At 53.0% G+C, this 19,745-nt stretch overlaps 1 protein-coding gene and 1 long non-coding RNA gene across 3 annotated transcripts in view; one reads left to right on the forward strand and one right to left on the reverse strand.

The window, feature by feature from the left end:
* Positions 1 to 250: 250 nt before the first annotated feature.
* LOC129405829 (uncharacterized) lies at positions 251 to 19,608 on the reverse strand. Its single transcript, XR_008630783.1, has 4 exons — positions 18,959 to 19,608; positions 18,152 to 18,229; positions 5,864 to 6,032; positions 251 to 1,768 (listed from the first exon to the last, which is right to left on the reverse strand). It is a non-coding gene; the product is annotated as an uncharacterized LOC129405829 (long non-coding RNA).
* ARAP3 (ArfGAP with RhoGAP domain, ankyrin repeat and PH domain 3) overlaps positions 18,054 to 19,745 on the forward strand; it is a 31,149-nt gene continuing 29,457 nt past the window's right edge. The window contains exons 1-2 of one of the 2 annotated variants that reach the window (XM_055143436.1): positions 18,054 to 18,249; positions 18,496 to 18,610. The gene's annotated coding sequence lies outside the window, so the exon portion shown is untranslated. Of the gene's footprint in view, positions 18,250 to 18,495; positions 18,611 to 18,742; positions 18,800 to 19,745 lie in introns of those variants that run through there. The other variant, XM_055143434.1, reaches the window with a different exon arrangement.

The raw sequence follows: 19,745 nt of genomic DNA on the forward strand, positions 1-19,745 counted from the left end.
CCCTGCCTCCCACCCCAAATAAAGAAATCTAGGGTCTCTGTGGCTGGTTCAGCTAGGTTCAAACTCCAACTAGCTATGTAACCTGGCAGAGTGATTTCGTTTCCTTGGATCTCAGTTTTCCCATCTTTAAAATGGGGTTTTTTGAGAGGATTATATAAAATCATGCCCAAAGCCCTTGGTGTCTAATAAACATTCAGCAGATGCATCCAACATTATCATGATCACAACTGATAATAACATCATCTTTATTAACAGTTTCGAAGTGGGAACTGGAAGGTGGAGTACCACTTTGTAAGGGAGGAATCTTGTTTTTAAAAAATAAAGCAAGTTGCAACGTGTGCTTATCTGTAATCTCCACATTCCCAGATAACGTGTGAAATTTCATCTGCAACTGTTGTCTCACGGTGTCAGCCCATCCCAAATCAAATAAGGATGTTGGCTGGTGCAGAAATGCAAAGGGCGTTAGAGCCAGTGGCAGGCGGCAGCTGGTTGAGCCAGGCGAATGGGGTGTCTCGGTCCCTGGAGGGGAGATGTACGCCCCATTTCTCAGCTGAAAGGGGGAGGGGACACTTCGGGGATTGGGATGGTTCTGTCCGCTCCAGTTCAGAGTTAGAGGGGTGGGAGAAATAGGGACAGGGTACAGCGCCTGCCCTGCATGCAGCCCACTGGGGTTTGACCCCAGGACTGTCAGACATGACCCCTGAGCACAGAGCCAAGAAGGATCCCCTGAGTTCCAAGGGTGTGGCTCCCATGCCAAAACAGAAAGCGAACGGGCATTAGACTCGGCCCAGTTTTCCTGCAGGGAGCTCTGTGAGCAGTACCTGAGACCAGCCTGGGATCTCCAGATGTTTTTTTCCCCAGTTCATATAATCTTATTCAATTATTATGGATTCATCATAGTACAATACAACATGCATGCTCATTGCGGTGGTATGTCCAAATCATTTTTTAAACTCTTTTCTTTAATTGAATCACCAATTTTTTTTAATTGAATCACCTTGAATTATAAAGTTATTCATGAGTGGGTTTCAGGTACACAATGTTCCAAGACCATCCCTTCACCAGTGTCCACTTCCCTCTACCAATGTCCCCCGTTTCCTTCCCAACCACCCCTAGTCAGTCTCTCTGACAGGCACTTCTTACTTCTTCCTTATTAGGCACTGTGGTCTGCAATACTGTTACTGAGAGGGTAGCATGCACAGCTCTTTACCTCCTTTTACTACCCAGTCCTCGTCCCTAAGAGTGACCACTTCCCTTCATCTCTGTCGTAGTGGTCCATTCCCTGACCCATCCCCTCCCCTCTAACCGCACAAACCAAAACAGAAATACTGCATACGTAGTGTTGGATACATGGACAGTGATGGCTGAAAGAATGGGCTCTTTTTTGCAGGATGCTTGATGACCAATCCCACAGCCAGAGACAGAGGTGAGAGGCAGAACAATGCCAAACTTTCTACTAGGGCCTAGTTCTCTTTCTCTTCATTTCTATTGCCTTTGGACTTTAATTATTCCCCTACTATGTTTCTTTATATCCCGCATATGTGCGAGATCATTCAGTGTCTGGCCATCTCCCTCTGCCTCATTTCACTGAGCACAATACTTTCCAGATCCATCCACCTATCAGCAAACTGCATGACTTCGTCTTTCCTAACCGCCGAGTAGTATTCCGTTGTGTAGATATACCACAGCTTCTTGATCCAGACATCTGTTCTTGGCACACTGACACACTCTTCGAGAGTCATGAAAATTTCAAGGATTTCAAATCAGCCTGGAAATGAAGGTTTTCAAGTGATCATGAGACACACAGTCCAACACAGTCGGACAGGAAGTCAGTCCCAGAGCCCTACCGGGTTTAATGCTCTCTGTGTCACCTTGGACTTATCCGGGCTACTTCTCTGTATTTGGGTCTCCTCCCCTATACCACAGGAGTAATTGTTAGACCTCCCTCAAGGGCTGTGTTAAGACTTGGTGAGGGGTAGGAACTGAAGCGAAAGTACTGTAGATAGGGCGTTTGTTTGCCTTGAACGTGGCCAACCTGGGTTTGATCCCCAGCATCCCATATGGTCCTCCGAGCACCGCCAGGCATAATTTCTGAGTGCAACAACTAGGAGTAACCCTTGAGCACTGCTGGGTGTGGCCCCCAAACAAAAAACAACAGCAGAAAGAGATTTGGTGAGTGGGCCTCTGGAGAGAGAGTGCAGGAGGTAAGGCACTTGCCTTGCCTCTGGCCAAGGCTGGTTAAATATCCGGCTCCGCACATGGTCCCCTAAACACAGGTAGGAGTGATCAGGCTGAGCACCCAGTTGTGGCCACAAAACCAAAACAAACAATAAGGAAAACAATTCAGTGTTGGATACGGGACCTGGAACCATGTTTGGGGGGGGGGGCGGTGAACGCTGGAATAAAGAGCTCTTCCTGCAGGACACTTGATGACCAATCCCACAGTCAGACGGGTTGCCCAAGGAGGGGGACGAGAGACAGAGGTTTCCAGCCAAGGGCTGTCAGCTCATCTCCTCCTGACCACTGCCCCCTTTAAGCCATGAACAGCAGGAGGGGGCAGACCTTCAAAGACCTCTGTTCCCCAGGGAGCATCAGGAAGCCCTTACAGTAACTGGGCTTGATGTGAGAAAAGGCAATGGGGTCAGGGCAGTCAGAAGGCAGATGGGAACCAGGACCCCTGGCCAATATAAGGGCTGCAGAGCTGGGGGCGGGTCTGTCCCCCCAAAACAGGTGCAAGGTCTTGGTAGAGGCCCCAAGGTCATTTTCCAGACCTTCTGAAATTCAGAAACATAAAATCTTATAAACAGCTCACACACACACACACAAATGGTTTTTTGCAGCTGTTTTGGCATTTGGGGAGTAATTTACCAACTTCAAGTTCAACTTAATGAAGTTGGGGGGTGCAGCTTCCATGGGAGTTCTGCTTCCTCGCAGTCTGCGGTCGCCCAGCCGGCAACGAGGGCTGAGCGGGTGGTCGGTGGGGAGCATTAACAGTAACATGTTGTGTATTTGTCATCAGAATGGAGCCCCCGGGCACAGGGGTAGTGCCCATGGCCGCTCAATGGTGCATTTGTCATATGGCCACTGACACAATCAATTGACCCCCTTACACACCGGTGTTTATTAGCCATTGTATAAATATTTCACCCCTCCCCAGCTGACACAAAATCTCTTCTTTGCTGCCTCTGACAAATGAACATTTCTCTGTAGACTCTTAAATGAGTATGTGTCACAGCTATGTCACTGATTAATTTTTTTTTACCACCACGAACAACGATGCATAGAAATGTAACTTATATTCATTTCCCGGCTTGAGCCCAGCTGTCTAAAAAAATTCCACCGGCAGCTACGACTGACAGACAGCTATCCCCGTGCTCGGGCAAGCTGACATGTGGTTGTGTGAGTGCCAGCTTGTTAATTACGGGCTTTCTCTTCCGGCCTGGCTGCCGAGTAACCAGCCACAAGGACCTTAATCACTGTCGGCCGGGAAGGGTCTGCTTCAGCTGGCTCCAGGGGCCAGCTCCCCACCCCAGCCTAACCACACACATTTTTTCCATCCAAGAACTGGCCACCTTTCCCTCTGGTCTTTGCTTGGGGAACGTCCCTAAAGTCGCCCCCCGTAACACTCAGTGCCACCTTAAATTCTTCTTCACCCACTGATCTCTGAGATTCTGAGAGAAGGGATGAGGTCTTATTTGCTTAGCACAGGCTGGAGGCGCCAGAAATATTTGCTGACATGAAGTCAGCTAAGGTGCAATTATTGAACAATGTACCAGCCACTTGACATGAATTGCTCATTTCATCTTTTCAATGACTATTCTTGGGACCCCGAGTAGACAGGCTTCTAGAGCTGGGCTCAGAGGGAAAGATGACCATTGCTTAGAGGGGAAAAAAAAAACAAACCAAAAAAAGCAAATGAATATGAGTTTTGACTAGACGGGCGCTGGGCCCTGGGCTTTCAAAGCTGGTCCTTCTTTTATTGTTTGTGGGTGGGTCATGCCCAGCACTTCTCAGGGCTTTACTCCTGGATCTGTGCTCAGAGATCACTCCTGATCGGGTTTGGGGGACATACGTGGCACCATGGATTAAACCCATGCCAGCTGCATGCAAGATAAATAGCCAACCCTCTCTACTGTCACTCCAGCCCCAAGGGTGGCCCTTCCTGGATGCAATAGAGACTAAGCTCCTTGTGACTGGTTACTCGCCAAATGGCCCGAATGGCACGTAGACGCTCATGGGAAGGACAGAGGTTCTGGGGAAGGTACTATTTGCACTACTGGCACCTGGGGGGAACTAATGGATTTTTTCCCTTTGGGGCGGGGGTACCCCCTCAGCGGTCCTCAGAGACTGTTCCTGGCAGAGTCTGGGAAGCCATGTCAGGAAGGCAGGGCAAATACTGTCACTGCTCTACTATCCCTCAGGCCCCGGAGGCTAGTTTTTGTCACTAGAGTTGGGCTAAGAGCCTGTGTCACTGGACTCCGGAAACTGCGCATCTGACCGCTGCCAGCTGTCCCCTCCCCCTTGGGGTGACTCAGTTTCTTCCCCCTCACGGCTCCCCTTTCCCTCCTTTCCTGTCTTTCCCTTGCTTGCCTCTTCCTGACAGACTCTGGAGTCACCTTGGGCTTCAGTGCCGACTCAGCATCCCCGCCCCCACCCCAGCCCGGTCCATCTGCTGCCTCCCCTCCCCACTGGCCTCCCCCACTCCCAGGACTTAACTGTCCACAGGTGTTTCAGCTGCCCTCACGCACCTGTGTCCCGTGCACCGGTGTTTCTTCCCCATGTCATCCAGCCATTGGCTAGGAGCCAATTGTGCCATATTTGGGGATGCTTCCAGTGGATGAACCTGCTCTCACCGGCCCGGCCACTGCTCACAAGGCTCTAACAGGAGAGAGAGAGACGCCCCCGCGCCCTCCATGTCCCAGGAACTCTCAGTTCCTAGTGCCGGGCCTAACTCTGCATGGGGCAGTTAAAAGTCCAGTGGATGCAGCAGAGCACAGGACTGGAATGGATCTGTATGCAGGAACTTCTGTTTCCCTGCTGTGTCCTGCGACATGTCATCGGGATTCTTTTTCTTTTTTCCTTTTTTCCAGGGTTACTCTCAGTTCTGTGCTCAGTGGGCATTGCTTCCAGGGATTGAACTGGGGTCGGTGACATGCAAGCCAGCACCTTAAGCCCTGTGCTACCATTCCCGTCCTCAGTGTCTTCTGGTCATGCATGCTGGGGACGCTGGAGTCTGTTGCACAGGACTGCTGGGGGGATGGGCTCTCCTGGGACAGCGCTGCTGTGGGGGCCAGCAGAGGCAGTGTGACTGAGTATCTCGTCAGAGAGGGGAGGCGGGATGGGCCTCTCCTGAGACACTCGTGCGTACCTGTGGTAATCTCTGCCCAAACAGACCACGGAGGTGCTGAGGCCCCAGGGACCAGTAGTTCTTCCCTTCTCCCCTCCTGGCCTGAGCTACGAGAAGAGACTCACTCCCCAGCAAGAAAATTGCCGGAGAGGGCAGGAGACAAGCTGTCCGTCTGTCTTCCTTCCTTCCTTCCTTCCTTCCTTCCTTCCTTCCTTCCTTCCTTCCTTCCTTCCTTCCTTCCTTCCTTCCTTCCTCCCTCCCTCCCTCCCTCCCTCCCTCCCTTTCTTCTTATTTTGCTTTAGGGCCACACTCAGTGGTGCTCAGGGCTTACTCCTGGCTCTGTGCTCGGGGATCACTCCTGACGGGGCTCAGGAGATGCCATGAAGTGCCAAGGATCGAACCTGGGTTGGTTGCATGCAAAGCAAATGCCCACTGTACTAAGCTTTCAGCCCCTCTTTCTTCCCCTTCAGAGTTCCTTCCTTTATGTTCTCCAAATGCTAGCTCACACCATCTCACCTCCTCCAGGAAGCCTTCTAATCCACGGCCTGTGTGCTGAGAGTTCGGCTGCATGTGAGCAAGAGCCTGCCCCATTGTAGTGTCTCTCTGGCTCTGTCCTCACTTCCAATAAGCATCATCCAGGTTCAGGTCCATCCACAAACATCCGTCTCTGCATGGGAGAATCTCTCTGAACAGCAGAGAACCCCTGAGTTAGCCAAATGACCTCCTGCTGTTGGAAGAGAAACTGGGGCCCAAAGAGATTAAGGAAGCTGCCAATGGTCACCCAGAATTGAGGGTCACCACCTCTGAGACCTTCTTCCCCACCAGCCTCACCCAGCTCATCCATCAGTGCCTCCAGGGAGCAGGCCCCACCTGCTCTATGACGTCATCAAGGGCCTGTGCCATGATGCCACAGCCCCATGGGGCCCACCTTGCCCCACTGCAGGGTCACCGTGACGCTGCGGGCAGAGGCAGAGGAAGAGGTCTGGATGATGCACCTCTGGGCGGGGACCAGGCTGGCAGGATCTGCATAACTGGCCCTTCAGTTGGCAGCATGGCTGTGCCATCCCCCATACATTTCCGTGTTCGAAATGGAGCACAGAGCCCCGGAAACCAGGACAAAAGCACCACCCACAGCTCTGGTCTCGATGACTCAGATCCCACCTCCCACAGGCTCCTCCTGCGTGTTTCTGAATATGTGTGTGTGTGCGTGTGTGTGTGTGTGTCAGAGCATGCGCCCCGCCAGTGCATGAGGCTGTCAGCTGTGTGTGCGCGTGTCTGCGTGTGCACAGACACACACATGCATGCTCGGGCAGACACGCAAAGGCACACCTGCACTTTGTCCATCTGCACCCCGGTCCCCCAGCCTGAGCCCTCAGAATGCAGCAGCCCACAGGGTCAGTTATCCATTAGCAGCCGTGTTCACAGGTGCCGTGCAAAGCACTTTGCTGCTGGGATGGGTGGGATTTTCACAGCGGCCTATGAGCTGAGGGCACATCAGCCCCATTTCTGCTGCTGTTGAAACTGAGGCTCAGAGAAGCTCAACTGCTTTTCCAAGGCCAAGCATCAGAAATGCTTTGAGATGCCAAATTCTGTGCCCTATAAGAGGTGCTTCCCTTCTTGTTCCTTCTAGGGTGTTTGCAGAGCAGGCCCCAAGAGTCCTTTGTAATCACTTCCTGAAGCAAAAGGGGCTAAGAAACCAGTGCCTTGGAAAAGAAGGGGGACATATAGCTGATAGACGCCTGAGCAGGAGGGGGGCAGGGCAGCTGTCTCTCAGAACAGGTGTCAGAGAAGCTGTGACAGCCACTTAGAACCACAGTGGCAAGCCTCCTTTACATGGCGATTTGCATACATTTGCATGTATTTGCATCACCAAATCTCTGGAATCGGCCTTAATGGTCCCTGTCTCAAAAGACTGGCAGAAACCGAGAGGATGGGAGTGACAGGAAGGGCTTGGGGAATTGAGGAAGGGAACAGAGGGGAGAGAGTGCTCACGGAGGAGGCGTTGGAAAGGGCTGGGAGGCAGTTTCTAGGGGGGAAGAGGAAGCTGGGTGCCCTGGGAAAGCCTCCTTACCCCTCACCGTTCACTAGCTGCACAGAGAAAGGGCGGGGAGGGGAATCCAGAAGTCGGGGCTAGAGGAGAAGGATCTGGGGGGACTGCACGCACGAAGAGGCCAAGGCTCAGGCTTGAGTGGGGAGCGCCCAGCCCCCGGAGGAGCAAAACTGGCCAGAACGGAGGGGAGGCCCTTGCACTGCGGCTCCCAGCTGGGGCCTGTCCCTCGGCTGCCGGCGCTCAGTGATTCGGTGTTGGGGCGCCATCTAGTGAACGGATGCGGCACAGCACCCTCCCTTCCTTCCTGGCCTGTTCCTGCGTGGGTGGGCTGTTCTCTCCCCACCTCCTGAGGGACCCGTTCCTGCAGCCTTCCGTGTGGAGGGCGCCTGGGGGTTGCGGTTTCCCCGAGGGCCACCAATTAGGGAGCTTCCACAGGGACGCCCAGATCAACGGGTAAACACTGCTGAGGGGTGAAAAGCTTAGGCCTTGGGAGTTAGGAACTGTGATTTTTGGCCGGAGCGATAGTACAGCGGGTAGGGCGTTTGCCTGATGGCCGATCCGGGTTCAATTCCCGGCGTCCCATATGGTCCCCCAAGCACGCTAGGAGTAATTCCTGAGCGCAGAGCCAGGAGTAAACCCTGAGCATCTCTGGGTGCTACCCAAAAAGGGAAAAAAAAACCTGTGAATTTTGTAGCTTCACCTCGGAATCAGTTTTCTCATCTGAAAAATGGTAACAGAGCATTTACTGCTGAGAATTAAAAGAGAAAAGAGATATTAGGAGATGGAGAGATAGCACACTGGGTAGGGTACTTGCATTATACACAGTCAGCCTGGTTCCTATCCTTGGCACCCCATATTCCCTGAGCACCAACATCCAGGTGTGATCCCTGAGCATAGAACCAGGAATCAGTCCAGAGCACAGCTGGGTGTGGCCTTGCCAACCCCCCCCCCCCACACACACACACAGTTCAATGAAAGTGTAGGGGCTGTAGTGATAGTACAGTGGATAGGGTGCTTGCCTTACAATCGATCCGTGGCATTCCAAATGGTCCCTGAGCGCTGCCAGGAGTAATTCCCAAGAGCAGAGTCAGGAGCAAGCCCAGAGTATCACTGGTGGTGCCCCCCAAAACATAAATAAACAAAGAAAAAGTGTAGAAGAAAAGAAAATAAATGTTAAGGATGTATTCATAGAGGGGTGGGCCCAGATGGAGCTCAGCCGAATGCAGCTGCCTTGCATGTGTGAGGGTCCAGGCTCTATTCTCTGCAATACACACACACACACACACACACACAAACACACACACACACACACACATATACACAGAGACAGAGACAGAGAGACAGACGAGCTTATTAGTAGGATCAGGACTAGGAAAAGCAAGTCAGGTGGCAGGGTGCAAAAATTACAGACATGAGATTGGCATAACACAAAGACCTGAACATTTGTAGCCTCAGCACCCAATTACTTCCCCCCCAGTCACAGCCCTGCTCTTTAAGTCACTGCCTGGCACACTCACGGGCGGCCCTGAGTCAGCAAGGGCTGTGTTGTTGGTGCGATGGTCCGACTGGGACTGTTCTGAGGGAACTGACTCAGGCTTGGAAAGGCACCGTCGCCTCCCCTCACCCCCCAAGGCTCAGCAGGCATTAGCACCCCAGATCCCACCTGGTCCTGCCACAAGGTTTAGGGGATACTTCCCGATGTGCTGAGAAAAGACTGGGGCTGGAGAAACTGCAGCATTCGATCCCTGGCATCCCATCTGGTCCCCCCAACTACCGCCAGGAGTAATTCCTGAGCCCAGAGCCAGGAGTAACCCCTGAGTATTGCCAGGTGTATCCCCAAAATAAAACAAACCAAAAAACTAGCTAAAAAGAGCAGAGAGCAAGTCACAAGCAGATGCTGGGTCGCACACCGTGTGTGGTCACTCGGGGCTGCGGTGACCAAACGAGAGACAAGGCAGGGCACTGGGCTGAGTGCACAGATGGCCACAGTGACGGGGTGTGTGCTACAAGTGGACCTGCCACCCCGAAGCCCCTGTGGTGTGGCCTTGAAGGCAAGTGTTCACGCGAAGCTGGAGGCCCAGCGGTGTGTCTGGCCAGCAGGTGGTCTACAGGAGAGGTCTAGAGGGCTGGGAGGGAGTCATGCTCTGCATCAGGAGGCCCGGGTTTGATCCCTCGCACAACACAGTCCTCTGAGCACCTCCAGGAAAGACCCCCGAGCACAGAGCTGCCAGTTGTGGTTCCCCCCCAGCCTCTAAAATTGAAGAAGTCACATGATTTGTGGTTTCACTGACTTCTAAGAAGGAAGAAATGGCTTGGCAGAGAGTGACCAGGCCAAGATTAGTAACAAGGAGGACTTGGAAAGGGAGATGGGCAGATTTCTGGGTACCAAGGGTGCCCATGAGGTGGCTAGAATGATTCATCTGGTATGTGGCCCCCTCTTCTCCTTGTGACCCGCCCTGGAACCAGGCATCATAGTGGCAGGGCTGGAGGCCACGCAAGTGCCCAGTGGCCAGGCACCTGCACTAATCCTGTCACTCCAAGTCCCCAAGCTGCCTTCAGAGAGACCCGTGCTGAGCCCGGGGCAGTGGATTGCACTGAACCCCTTCTCTCCTCCCCAGAGGGGACAGTGATTCATCCTCACTAGAACCAGTGTGGGCCTGGGCTTCGGGCTCGTCTTCCTGGTCCACAGCGCTGCCACAAAGAAGGAGCAATAACGGGGTCACCTAGGACTTTCATTCTCTCAGTCTTTGATCCATTGAGCTCATTTTTATAGTGTAGCCCCCCTTATCTGCAGGAGATACGTTCTAAGGCCCCCAGTGGTTGCCTGAAACTGCAGAGTTCTCAACCCAATATTGGACATGCTATTTCCTATGCATCCATAGCTGTGATAATGTTTGATTTATAGATGAGGAACAGTAATATCAGCAATCACTAATAATAGAAGAGAATAACAGAGCAATATACGGCAATAAAATCATATGGTAGCTCTCTTAATTTTTTTATTTGGGGGTGGGGCAGATTGGTGGGGGTTTACTTGGGGCTTACTCCTGGTTTTGTGCTCAGGGATCAAAACCTGGGTCAGCTGCAAGCAAGGCAAGGGCCTTATCTGTTTTACTATCTCTCTACCTCCCCCACTTTTCTCTCAAAATATCTTTTTCTTTTTCAAATATTGAATAAGACCATATTTTTTGTTTTTAAATTGAATTACAAAGTTATTCATGATTGAGTTTCAGGAGTATCAAAATATCTTAATGTTTTAATATTTCAGATGGCAGGCAGCTGACCTTGGGTGACTGACATCCTGGGAAATGAAACTGAGGCTAAGCAGGGGAAGCCTGGATATAAATATTGTGAATTGTGAACCAGTTACCACAATGATGTTAATTAGTACATCCATCGCCTCACAGTTAATGTGTGTGTGTGTGTGTGTGTAATGAGAATGTTTAAATGTTTCCTCTTAGCAAATTTCAAGTCTATATTATTGCATTGCTCTCTTTGTTATTCCTTACATCTCTGAACACTAGCTTTATGCTTAAACCAATACTTAAAGAGGGGGTGACCGGCAGGACAGAGAATTAATACAGGGGGTTAAGGCCTTGCCTTGCAGGGGGCCAACCCAAGTAAGAACCCAAGTAAGACCATACATGGTCTCCTGGGTCCACTAGGAGTGATCCCTGAACAGAGAGCCAAGAGTACGTCTTAAGCATCACGAGGCATGCCCCCCTCAGCAGAAAAATGGGGGGGGCAAGGTGTGACCTACCTAAGTCCCCTGGGGAAATCAGGACAGTACTAGAGAGCCTTTCTAAATTGCCTTTCAGGATAACTGCATCCAAATCCTTTCCTTTTTTTTTTTTCTTTTGGGTCACACCCAGCGATGCTGGGGGTGGGGGGGTGGTTTACTCTTGGCTCTGCACTCAGGAATTACTCCTGGAGGTGCTCGGGGGACCATATAGGATGCTGGGAATCAAACCCGGGTTGGCTGCGTGCAAGGTAAACGCCCTACCTGCTATGCTATCACTCCAGCCCTCAAATCATTTCTTACAAACAGAACTGTCTCAGCCTGGGCCAGGAGAGAGCTGGTGGTTGGATACAGCAGGGGACCCGGGAGGGGGTGGGCTGGGGCGGGAGGAGGGGGCATGTGTCTGTTTGTGCCTCCCACTCCTCTCTGCTGGGCTGCCCCAGGCCAACAGGATAAAGGAGGCTTAGAGGCCTGGAAGGCTCTACCCTCCCCCAGGGTGATGTCATCCTCACAAAAATGCAAAGGGAGGGGCAGCTACTGGCTGGGAAACTGGAGGGGGACCTTGTGGGTGTGGGGGAGTGGACCAGCCCTCTGCCCCCAAGAATTTGGGGCTGAGGAGCCCTGTGCCCAGGCTAACTCCATGCAACCATCTTCCTCAAATGCTTGGCGCTGAGAGCCTGAGAGATGGATTGAACCGGGATTAGGGCACGTGCCTTGCGTGGGGCCAGCCCTGGTTCAAATCCGAAAGCCAGGACTAGCCCCTGAGCTGAGCTGGGGTTGGTCCAGTCCCGAGCGCACGCACGCGCGCGCACACACACACACACACACACACACACACACACACACACACACACACACACACACACACACACACACACACACACACACGTGCTCAGGTGGACCTGCCACCCCAAGCTTAAAGTCTCCGTAAAATAGAGACCAAATTCCCTGGTCCCTGTAGCCTTTCCATTCAGCAAACCCCCAACTCCCCATCTTTTTGCTCTTGTGTTACCCACCAGGCTTATCCCAACTCAGGGCTTCTCTGCCTGCTTTCCCCCCACCCCGCCCCACTCCCAGGAATGCTCACACATCTTTCTGATCTCTGCGGAAACAGTGCAGCTCCAGAGAAGGCTTCCCCGACCTCCAGCCACGTCTGCCTCCTCCCTTCATGCTCTCACGTTCTCACAGTGTTTTCCTTCAAGATACACCTGAGTTGGTGATTATATAGTTTTGTGGTTTTTCTTTTTTGAGGGGGGTTCTCTGATAAATGTCTCACTTCCCTAGCAGCCCATATCCTCCAAGTCAGCTCCTTGTGGTATCTTCTAGAGCTCTGATGAGTGTTGGGTACAAAAGAGATGCTCAGTAAAAAAATGTGGGAAATAGCTGAGTGAGGGGAAGCAAGAACCACCAATGAAATGGCAGAAGGAGAGTTTTTCTTCCCGCAAGAAACCATGAACCCACCCCATCCTGGCTGGCGCCCCTCACTAGAGCCAAATGTGAGTTGTGGCTGTGTTCTTTGGCTCTCAGAATCTGCCTGAAGGTCTCTAGAGACAAAAGAAGTGATCTGTATCTAGAGAGATAAAGGAAGAATTGGCTGAGGAGGTGAGAAAAGTGGCAGAGGCGACAACATGGCAGTCGGGGACCTTGGGAGCGGGCAGGACACATGAGAGCAGAGTGATCTAATTTGACAGTAGAATGCCATGGGATGATTGATTAAAACGAGATAATGGAATGTACCAGGGCAACGGGGTACATTTCAGGCAAGCTAGTTCTAGAGTCACCACAAAAGTGACTGATAAAAATAGTAACATGAAGTGAAGACATTTATCGAACGTTTTTGGTTTGGTCTGGTTTGGTTTTGGAGTGGGAGTGGTCACACTCAGCGGTGCTCAAGGCTTACTCCTGGCCCTGCACTCAGGAATCACTCCTGGTAGTGCTCAGGGGACCGTGTGGGAGGCAGGGGATTGAACCCAGATCAGCTGCATGCAAGGCAAGCGCCCTATCCACTGTACTATTGCTCTCTCCCTACTGAGAGCTAATTGTGAATACTTGTGAATACTATCCGTCTATTTTGATGGATTTCTCTTTACCACAACCCTGCAAGGTGAGCACTAATTTTTTTTTTCTTTTTGCGTCACACCTGGCGATGCATAGGGGTTACTCCTGGCTTTGCACTCAGGAATTACTCCTGGCGGTGCTCAAGGGACCATATGGGATGCTGGGAATCGAACCCGGGTCGGCCGCGTGCAAGGCAAACGCCCTACCTGCTGTGCTATCGCTCCAGCCCCTAACAGTATTTTTTAATTAAGCGAGACAGTGTTTATTTTTACTTATTAATTTTTGTTTGGTTGTTTTTTGGTCACACCCAGCAGTTGGGCTTACTCCCGACTCTGCACTCAGTGATCACTCCTGGCGGTGCTCACACTTCCATAGGAAGTGCCTGGGATTGAACCTGGGTTGGCCGTATGCAAGGCAAGGAGTGTACCCGTTCCACCCCAAGGCGAACACTATTATCTCTCTTTTGCAAAAAGGGATACTGAGGCACAGATAATGCTGAGGCCACACACTGCTGACATGGAAGGGAACTCAAGGTTTGATGCTAGTCTTGGCTCTTAGTTGGCCTATCAACCATTCTTTTCCATGGATACAGGGGCCTCGTATAAGCTGCTATGGTTCTAGTTGATGCTTTGGGGCTTTGGGGAGGGAGGGTAGAGAGAGGGATGTGGGTGGTGCAAAATTCCCTTCCACATCCCCCTCGGTTCTACCCGCTGCCCCCCTCTGTTCCTGTTACCATTTACTGATGTCACATTCTTTCTTTCTCCTCCCTCCTGGCAAAATACCAGAGAAGCTAAATCACACTGCCCCAGAGATAGAGCATGGGCATGGCTGGCTGAAGGGGGCACTTGGGGAGAGGAGCTATGGAGATGGAAGGCCAGGCCGCCCCAAGATATCTAGGACAGATCCCCCAAAGATGGGTCGCATTGGCAGGTGGGTTATTTTGAACCAAAGTCAATTTTGGCCCTGCAGACCTAAGAGAAAAGTTTGCCACTCCCTTTTATTTATTTGTTGGTTCAGGGGCCACACCTGGCAGTGCCCAGGGCTTACTTCTGGCTCTGTGCCATGGGATCCTATGGGTATTCAGGGGACCACCTGTGGTGTCAGGAACCAACCCTAAGTTGGCCAAGTGCAGAGCAAGAGGCTTACCCGTTGTTTTAGCTGCTCCATTTCCTGCCTGCCTTCCCACTCACCCCTTCCTCAATCTGCTTTTGCCCTTTCTCTAATAGAAGTGTAGGAACTGAAATCCAGCGTGACTCTCTCCAGATCCCACTCGTCTGGACACACCCTCTTCTAGCTCCCACGGATGCTAAAGATGAAGCTCTCTCCGCCCTCTGGGTTCAGACTACAAGGACCTCACTGAGGTCTGCCCAGTGCATCAACCACTGGTTTGTTCAGAGAAACAGCCATAGACAGAGCAGAGAGACAGATACACAGAGAAATTAGAAAAGGTCTAGAGCACGGGCGGGAACGATATACACCGGGTAGGGTATTTGCATTGCATGCGGCTGACCCGGATTCGACTCCCGGCATCCCATGTGGTCCCCTGAGCACCACCAGGAGTAATTCTTGAGTGCAGAGCCAGGAGTAACCCATGAGCATCACCAGGTGTGACCCAGAAAGAAAAAAATAAAACAGAAAAGGTCCAGAGCAAAAAGAGATCTGAGAGAGAGGAAAGTAGGTAGGTGCTTGCCTTGCACATGGCCAATCTGGGTTTGATCCCCAGCATCACACATACTCCCATCAAACACCATCAGGAGTGATCCTTGAGCACAAAGCCAGGAATAAGCCTTGAGCACTGCTGGATGTGCTCCACCACCACCACCACCACCAAAAAAAGAAAAAGAACAGAGTGAAGAATGGTGCTAGAAATAGAAAAAGAAACAGAAATAGAGATGGGGGTAAGGGAGAGGGAGAGAGAGAGAGAGAGAGAGAGAGAGAGAGAGAGGGGCACGTGAGAAACTAAGAAAGAGAGCTAAGAAAAAAAAAGAGAGAAGGGAGATGGACCCCCAGCACTAAAGGGTAGAACCAGAGAGAGCGGAAGTGGGGTCTGTGGTTGGGGCCCCATGTCCTCTGCTGCTCAGTCCTAACCCTCTGGTCCATATGGTCTCACCTTGCAATTCAGGAGTGTGAATGGGAAAAGTAAATGACAATTGGGGCCTAGAAGATAGCTCAGTGGTCAAGAGCACAAGTTTTGCATGTGCCATGACCTAGTTCAAACCTACATGGTCAAACCCCAGCACCACATGGTCCCCTGAGCACCACCAGGTATAACCCCGGGACCCCCCATCTCCAGCACTTATGTGGGTGGTACTGCACCATAAGACCTAAGTAGCTTTTTTTCTTTTTTGCTTTGCTTTTTGGGTAACACCCATTGCACAGGGGTTACTCCTGGCTCACACACTCAGGAATTACTCCTGGCGGTGCTCGGGGGACCATATGGGTGCTGGGAATAGAATCTGGGTCGGCCGCATGCAAGGCAAACGCCCTACTCACTGTGCTATCACTCCAGCCTAAGGCCTAAGTAGCTCCATCTCCTTGGGCCCTGGCCCTCCAAGACTCCCCCAGTAGTGATTGGAAGGTAATAATAATAATAATAATAATAATAATAATAATAATAGTACTAGCATTCTTTTCTCTAGTCTATAGGTGAAGTTCAGAATTTCCTTCTATTATGACAGTAGCAGCAAACTAGTCACACAACTCATAACTAAAGGGATTGTCACCAGCACATATCACATAAACGTTCATATCCTATTACAGCTCTGAAGATATTTGGAAATATTTATGTTCATCATTGTTTTAAAATTATGTGAGGTAGAAACCTCCTGCTAGATTTTGTTTAAAGCACTAATAAAGGAGCTCATATATATTACTACATCACATTAAAATAGTTTCATAACTATATTGTAATATAATTGGTTTCTTTTGTAATCCAATATATTTTATTTTATGCATTTTTAAAACATCGTCTGGAGACCAGGTCACTGAGCTTTTGCAGATCTGCCAAAGGGGAGTGTGACATAACGAAGGTTCAGACCTGCCAGGGTGTCTGGCCTCTCATCCGTCTCCAGCTCCTCCCAGCTCCCGTGCCCTGTACCCCCAGCCCCACTCTCTCCTGGATTGCTCTCCTCCAAGAAGTCGCTAAGACAGGCTGAATTGTGCAAGGATCTGCTTGAGAAAAATTCCTGGGATGGATGGGAACCAGGGCTAGGAGAGCCGCCAAGCCCAGAGCAAGGAAGGGAGTCTGGCTACAGACTGAAGGTGATGGCCACTTAATACCTCTACTGCAAACCACAACACCCCACAGGAGAGAGAGCAAAAGGGAATGCCCTGCCACAGAGGCGGGGTGGGGTACGGGGAGGATGGGGTGGGGGTGGGGGGAGGGATGCTGGGACCATTGGTGGTGGAAAATGTGCACTGGTAGAGGGATGGGCACTCGACCATTGTATGACTGAAACACAAGCATGAAAGTTTGTAAGTCTGTAACTGTACCTCACGGTGATTCGCTAATAAAAACTTTAAAAAAAAAAAAAAGGAAGGGTGTCTGGGATGAAGCAGTTCAGGAGGTCATTACCTTTTTTCCACCTCTTTTGGCCCAATAAATGCAACACGGAGGGTAAGAAATGCCCCAGATTCATAACAGAGTTGATCTTTAGTAACCTTTTGGTCATTGTGCCTTCAGAAATCTTTTACTGCTGCCAATTTTGGGGAGGTTGGGGCATACACCCAGCCATGCTCAGGCTTATTCTTGGCTCTGTGCTCAGGAGTAATCCCTGGGGGTGCTCATGGGACCAAATGTGGTGCCTGGGATTTGAACCCGGGTCGTGCAGTTGCAGGCCGGCAACATCCAAGGAGTGCCTTTCCTCCTATTCTGTCTCTCTAGCCCAGCTGCCAATGCTTTTTTGGACACCCCCACAAGTAGCTACACAGTTGGAAAGCTCTAGAGCACTGTATAGCAGAAGGCAAGTTCAGTAAGATCCCGGGGTCAGTTTTTTGAGCTCATACCATAAATAGGGGACTCGGGGCTGGAGTGATAGCACATCAATTAGGGCGTTTGCCTTGCATGCAGCCGACCCGGGTTCGATTCCCAGCATCCCATATGGTCCCGAGTACCGCCAGGATTAATTCCTGAGTGCAAAGCCAGGAGTAACCCCTGTGCATTGCTGGGTGTGACCCAAAAAGAAAAAAAAATAGGGGACTCTTTTTTTTTGGGGGGGGGGAGTGGGCTTACCTTAGGAGCTAATGAAATTCAGAGAAAAGCAACTGAGGCCTATGGTCAGTTTTACTTCGTCTAGTTGGAGGTCTGTCAGGGCCCTTCCGCTGGCCTAGCCGGAAATAAATGCCTCCCTGTCTGTAACATGGAGGAGATCCAAGGTCCTGTCTCATGGAGCCACGGCAAGGGTTAAACAGAGTTTGTAAGGGGTCTGGGATCTGGTCAGCCTCAGTCCTGAGCAGCAGTCAGTCCTCTCTGAATGATTATCATTCCTTTCTCCAGCAGGGTTCCAGGCGGCTGCTGAGAGCAGAGCCAGCATCTCGCAGTTGGGGTAACTGCAGAAGTGGGAACCTCTTCCTCACCATCCCCTCACCTTCCCCAGAGGCCGGGGTCTACCCTGAGCTACTGACGGTTCCTGTGTCTGCTGACTCACAGCCAACTTCCTCTGGTACAAACAGGAAAGCACAGCCGGCCAGGCCAGCAGGCGCGCCCCCCCCTCACCCCCCCCAACACCTCACAGCTAAACACCAGCCCCTCCGAGGGGGAAGTGCACTTGCAAGTGCTGGGGTTCCCTGCAAGCTGGGGAAGACGGGGCGTCATTTCTCCCCGCTTGCCCTCCCTGCTCCCCACCATCACCCCTCTGCAAAGAAAAAGGGAGGGGGAAGCAAAAACAAAGGAGGAGAATGAGTGAAGAGCCCCCCGAAAGGTGAAAGGGGGTCTTGAGGGATGGAGCCCTGAACTTACGGCGCACCGGTTTCGTCCTCAAAAAAGGCAGCCTGGAACCCGGGTTTGGGAGAAGCGATGTCGCCTGGCGCACCTTCCCTTCAGACGGAGAAAGCTAGGTCAGCCCTGGGGTGGGGAGTCACCCTCTGCTCGCCCCCCATGTCTAAACCCCCGCGCTCCCCGGGGATGGGTGACGCCTGGAGACAGCCGCCTGCTGGGCCAGGCCAAGTGCCTGGTGGGCTTCACACCCGAGCTTTCCGTGGGACAGGGAGGGCGCAACGGAGGACTGCAGAGGCGTCCGGGGCAGCGCCCCTGGACCCCCCAGTTCTGACCCGCATCCTTCCTCCCCCCTCCACCCCTTGCAGACTTGGCATCTGGGCGCCTCTCTCCGCGGTGATCTCAGCCCCCGGCCCTGCTGGGTCTCGCTTGGGTCCCCGCGAGGGCAGCGCCGGTCAAGGCCCGAGATAAGCCCGCGGTTGGGTAAGGCGCCTTTCGAAGGCCGGCGCTTGCACAAGGAGGGGTCGGCGGCCGGGGGGGGTGGGGGGAACGGGCGGCGGCGGCGGGGCGGGGCCGGCCGTCGGGGGACGGCGCAGGGGGCGGGGAGGCGCCCGCGGCCCCGAGCTCGGACGGCGCGGCGGCCCCGCGCAGCGGACGCGGCAGCGTGGCGAGGTGAGGACCCCCGCGCCCCCGCGCCCCAGACTCCTCCCCCGTTCCTTCCTAGAGGCTTTTGTGGGTTCCCCGGCCCCGGGCCGTGCCTGCCCGCGACCCTGCGCCCTCCCTCGCGCGCCGCGCTCCCACGGCCGTCCCGTGCGCCCCGGCCTGACTCACCCGACCACTAGGTTTTGAGTCAGGGTAGGAGGTGCGACACCCCGGTCTGATCTGGGGCTTGGGGCCCAGCGGAAGAGAGGCCAGATGGTTGGCGGCGGGACCCGTGGTCAGGAGCCCCGGGGAGAGAAGCGGACTCTGGCAGAGCGGTGGGGGGTCACCGCAAGGCGGGCTTGAGACGTAGACGCACGGAAGATGGATGAGTTTGGAGACCCAGGCGCAGAGGCTTCGCCAGGGAGCGCACAGAGACGCGTGTAGAGGCGGCGGGTGGGATGCAGGCAGGGGAGACAGGGTAGAGAGCCCTCAGGGGAAGCGGGAGCAGGGAGAAGCGGGAGGCAGAGTCGCCCTGAGGGGCTGGGGCTGGACTTCAGAAGGACCTGGAGAGGGGTGGCGGAGTGTCTCCCCACGCAGCGGAGCCCCCGCAGTGGGCGTGTGCGTGTGCTGCTGGAGGACCCCGGAGCCCACCCGCCCGGGCCCAGTTCTTGCCACCCCAGCCCTGCCCAGGACCCCGCATGCTAGAACTGGCCGGGGCGCTGGGCAGCCTGACCAGGGCAGGCAGGATGTGGGGGCGGCGGGGCTGGAGGACAGGAAGGAAGTCTGAGCAGAGACAATAGGTGGAAGGGGAGGAGGATCAGGGAATGGTCAGGATCAGGGCGCGGAGCCTGGACCTCTGCTCTGGAAGCAGTGGGAGCAGGGTTGCACCTCCTTCCTCATCCTCGGGAAGGCCCCCCCAGCCCCCTTACACTGTCGCAGGAGGCCACCCAGGAGGCCCTATGGCGGGTCTAGCATG

Source organism: Sorex araneus, chromosome 6 (assembly GCF_027595985.1).
Source record: "Sorex araneus isolate mSorAra2 chromosome 6, mSorAra2.pri, whole genome shotgun sequence".
Classification (NCBI taxonomy): domain Eukaryota; kingdom Metazoa; phylum Chordata; class Mammalia; order Eulipotyphla; family Soricidae; genus Sorex; species Sorex araneus.